The 5,238-nt window shown below is 29.2% G+C and overlaps 1 long non-coding RNA gene across 1 annotated transcript in view; it reads right to left on the bottom strand.

Annotated features, from left to right (window-relative positions):
- Positions 1–3,028: 3,028 nt before the first annotated feature.
- LOC124956274 overlaps positions 3,029–5,238 on the bottom strand; it is a 2,606-nt gene continuing 396 nt past the window's right edge. The window contains exons 2-3 of the long non-coding RNA XR_007103197.1: positions 4,314–4,414; positions 3,029–3,485 (exon numbers count right to left, since the gene is read on the bottom strand). This is a non-coding gene — a long non-coding RNA (uncharacterized LOC124956274). The remainder of the gene's footprint in view (positions 3,486–4,313; positions 4,415–5,238) is intronic.

The raw sequence follows: 5,238 nt of genomic DNA, 5'->3' as shown, positions 1-5,238 counted from the left end.
CCGGAAGTATCGTCCCCGTAACACCGGAAATAACAGAGTATTCCCAAAGACAAACAACCATTCTCGCGTACTCGACTCCCGATATCCTGCAGTAATGCGCAACATGTGTTTAACCTAAGCCCTACTTGCACCCTTGGGAAAAGTTAGCTCCTGTCGATACGCTAACGTGTGTTTATGAATTTAACTGTACGTTCAAAAGACACATATAGAGAGATAATATATCTATCCTTAAAACATTTAATTAATCAATTTTATTATCGATCATTATTCAAAGATCTTATAGTTAAAATGATAAAATCATTTCTATTACCAATTAGAATTTTACGAATGATTTTAAATGTCGTGATTTAAATAAAATTCACTGATAAACTTTAATTGAGATTCTATCAATTGAAATGAAATGTAAATTTATCTGATACGAATATTTTTCTTTTTCTTTTTCTTTTCTTTTTTCTTTTTTTTTGTTTTTTCTTTTCTCTTTTTTCTTTTTTTTATCATCACGAAGTTTCGTTTCTTGCGAAGGAGATGAAACAAAAATAAAATGAAAAAAAAAAAAAGAAAAAAAAAAATGAAACATTGATATGATAATAATAAAGATATTTGTATTTGGAATGTTATAAAAAAATTCTATTCTAGTATTTATCATTGAAAGAGAAAACGGTGTTACGTTGAAATAATACAAATGTCTGAATTGAATATGATAAAGTGTAAATGAAACAACATTGAAGTGATATACGAATAATCGGGATTTTGTGAGTGACAAAATTGCGTGCGCGATCTGCGATAAGAAGAAAAAAAGAAAAAAAAAAAAAAAAAAAAAAAAAAAAAAAAAAGAATCAAAAAAAAAAAAAAGAAAAAAAGAGAAACGATAAAAACAAAACAAGAAAAAAAAAATCGAAGAATTAAAAATGAAACAACAATGGTATAATCGAGATATCAGAATTTTGGAAAATAATTCGAACAGTTTCGAATGGTCGCTGATAGAAAAGAAAAAAAAGAACAAAAAAAAAAAAAGAAAATCAAAAAAGAAACGTAACAAATAAACGACGTGTAAAAAAAAAAGAAAAAGAAAAAAAGAAGAAGAAGAAGAAAGAGAAAGCAAAGAAAGGAAAAAGGAATATTTTTAGAAGCGATAGAAGAGTAAACGAAGGAAGCGAAGCAAAAGCAAAAGAAAAAAAAGGCAAAAAAAAAAAAAAAGAAGAAAGAAAGAAAGAAAGAAAGAAAGAAAGAAAGAGAAATATAGAAAGAAATAAAGGAATACGAAAAGAAACGAAATGAGATCTCAATCGAAACACGTCCTTTACATAAAACCGCGTTATAGATCATTTTTTAAAAGGAAAGAAATCTTAGGATCTACGTAACACGATTTCTTCAAATGCGAGAGAGAAGGAACATGGGAGAGAGAAAGAGAGAGAGGGAGGGAGAACATTTCTCATCGTTCGAACTGGCTTCTTGGATTTTCTTCTTCTTCTTCTTCTTCTTTCCTCTCACACACACATACACACTCTCTCTCTCTCTCTCTCTCTTTATATTTCCCTTTTCTTTTCCTTTTATTCCTCATCCTTTCTCTTCTCCTCCTCACCCTTATACTCTTCTCTTCTCGTTTTCGTATGTTCAACGATATAACGTCGTGGACGTTAGGTAGTAGCAAGTAGATATAAACGTAGTAGCAAGCAGAAGATAATAGACGGGGCCGTCCGAGCTCCTGGGTGCCGTTAATCATCGGGGATGAGGTTGGTGCGTGGTGAGGCACGGGCGCGAAACCACAGGGATACGACGACGGTTAGAACGTGGGATGAGAGATCCGGAGGTTATGGCGTTAGATGGTCAGCTACGAGGGAAGCGGAAGTGACCGCGCTACGGAGCAATAGACATCCCGTGGGGTTGCCTGATGGACGTTGTGCTCCTACCACCCGTGATCTCTGCTTTTATCCACCGATACATATACATACATATGTACGTATATACATACATATATACTTACGTACATACATACATACATACATTGACAACATAAAAAGGATCTTCGATTGACGATCACAGACATATTAACTTCCCAATTCTTCTTCCTTAACTTCAATTTTCTTTGATATATATATATATATATATATACATATATCAAAGAAAAAAAATATATATATATTTATAAAAATATATATATATATATATATATTTACACTTTATCATATTCAATTCAGACATTTGTATTATTTCAATGTAACACTGTTTTCTCTTTCAATGACAAATACTAGAATAGAATTTTTATAACATTCCAAATACAAATATATATATATATATATATATATATATATATCAAACAAAAAAAAAATATATATATATATATCGTTCTTTTTCTTTTTCTTGTCTTTCTTTCTTTTTGTTGTTGTTGTTGTAGTTGTAAAAAAAATAACTCTTTTCTCATTCGAATAAATAAATCGTATAAAAAAGTGTGAAAGTATAAAAAAGGGACTTTCAATGAGGATTGAAATAAACGATGAATTTAATTCTTTCTTATTTTTCGTTTTGTTTTTTCTTTTTTTATTTTTTATATTTTTATTTATTTATTTATTTTTTTTTTTTTTTTTTCGTAAAACTTCACCGAGTTGGCCTTTTTCCTTCGTTCGATCCTTCTTTTCCTTTTTCTTTTTTTTTTATTCCTTCTTTTTTCAAGATCGACGTATCACTCCGTTGTACTATAAAGTAGAATTTATTTATATATATGTATACATAGTATGGAGATCTGAAATTTTTGTATTTAAGATACTTTTTGTATTAAATCGTTTTTCCTTCTTCTTTTATTTTCTCTCTCTCTCTCTCTTTCTCTCTCTCTCTTTCTTTTTTCTTTGTCAGATCGTATAAAACTATAATCCTAAAGTAACTTACGATAAATCCTGTATTACGAATTGTTACGCATAATATAATTTACGTATAAATACGTAGAAAAAAAAAGAAAAAAAAAAAAAAAAGAAAAAAAGAACAAAAGGAAAAATTCATTATTCGTACAAAAGTCATAAATATCAATATAACATAAATGCTTATTACATAAGATAAGATTTTCTAATATAAGAAATTTTTGATCTGAACAAACAACGGGAATCATTTTCGCACCTGCTAATGCACGTACTATATAGCTAGTGTCCAACCGTGCTGGCACGGTCAGGGGTAAAAGGGCGTGAAATTAAATATCGGATGTTGACAAATTGCGAGAGGGCGTCGCGGCAACGGATATTAATGACGCGCGGTAGAAAAAGCGCGTATCCCGTTCCGCCCCCTCTTTCTTCGGCTTACAGCTGCGGATGAAGAGAAACGATGCGGTCGTCAAGTCCCTTCTTCTTCGTGCGCGAACTTCTTCGTCCTCTATCTCTTCCTCCACCTCTACCTCCACCTCCATCTCCTCCTCTTCCTCCTCAACTTCCTCCTTCTTCCCTTATCCCTCTTTCTCTAACTCAGGATGAAGAAGGTGCTGGACTCGCGAGTGTATCCACCTTATCGAAACCATTCACAGCTGGATATTACAAAGGTCCTGCGAATTCATTATCCATGAATACTCATGAACATTAACACTACGATGATCTGTCATGTACAGAAATGTCCAAAAAGCATGAGACCAAACTTATTAACGTATTACGTATTATTACGAGGATTAAATGAATGAGAAAAAAGATTCATATTAACTTAGGTCCAAAAATATTTCATTGAGAAGAAGGATATATATATATATATATGCTTTTGAAAATATGCATGATTTATATCCATTCGTCGAATTAACGATTGATCAATCAATCAATCACTTGATCTTTTAGATCATTTAATTTCAACGTCTCTCTCGACTTCTATTTATGGGATTATGTAATAAAGTTGGTTTATAAAAGTACGATAAAAATGAATAATGAATTTTATAAGATTCATTCAAAGTACATTTATTATTATTTCCAATACAATTGGAATATTTAAATTCTTGTAATGATTAATTCGACGAATGGAAGGATACGTTTTTGTAGGAAAAAGAAATTTTCAAACATTTCTTATAACTTTCATACAATAATTTAATAAAATATCTTTTGAAAGCGTATATCTTTTCAATGAAACATTTTTGGACGTAAGTTTATATAAAACTTTTTTTTTTTTTTTCATCTAATTGATCTCAGTAATTACATAGTATAAATTTGTTCCCATGATTTTTGAGAACACCTCGTATATATATATATATATATATTTTTTTTTGTTTTGTTTTACAGAATGAGAACCAAGCTTCTCGAGTAAAACATCGAACGAACTCGAATAATTTAAGATACGATTATCCTTTTACTTACTATTACCATTTCTATCGCAAACTCTCAAGTGTCACTCGTATCACCGTAATGCATGATTCGACGAAAACTTTTGTTCTACGTGCAAAGGGATAAGGGCTTTTCTGTTAAGAAAAATAAAAGAATGTTGAATGAATCGAACATTTTTTTTTCTTTTTTTTTTTCTTTTTTTTTTTTTTCTTTTTTTTTTCCTTACGAATCACTCGGTCGCATTTTAATTAAACAATTCGTACGAATATTTCTTTTTTTTTTTTTCTTTACAATATTTTCAATATTTATCTTGTAAAATTGTTATTTACGATTAAGAAAATTATTAAGTTATTTTATTAATATTTATTTCAAATATCTTCGTTTAGGTAATTAAACGAATATAATTACAGATATTACTCGTAACAATATTTCAATATTTATTTTTATGCAAACGTAATTAAAAAAGTTTATTTAATAATATATTCGCTTGTAATACTCTTTATGATTATTTGTTTCTTTTTCTTTTTTTTTCCTCCCCCTTGCAATTATTCTTGCAATTGTCATTACAACAATATATCTCGAGTTTATCGTAAAATGTACTTCATAAAAATTTCTTCAATTAATTATTATAAATATTGCTATAAGAGAGAATAAAGTTTGTCGTAAATATTTTACTTAAATAAGATGATAATCATAATAAGGATAGTAAAGGGGAAAGAAAGGAAATTTATTGCATAATATTACGTACAAAATAGCATTCAATTTGATCCATCAGGCAAATTATATCTCTTCAAATGTATACAATTCCAATTCACATTTACGATCGTTCGTGATAAATAACAAAAAAAAAAAAAAAAAAAAAAAGAAACAAAAGAAAAAAGAGAAAAAAAAAGAAAAGGAAACCTTGCAAAATAATAAAATCAATTCACCATATATATTCCGTTGGATACTCTCTCCT

Source organism: Vespa velutina, chromosome 21 (assembly GCF_912470025.1).
Source record: "Vespa velutina chromosome 21, iVesVel2.1, whole genome shotgun sequence".
NCBI classification, from domain to species: Eukaryota; Metazoa; Arthropoda; class Insecta; order Hymenoptera; family Vespidae; genus Vespa; species Vespa velutina.
Note: the sequence above shows the minus strand (reverse complement) of the source record. Positions and strands in the feature narration are given on the sequence as shown.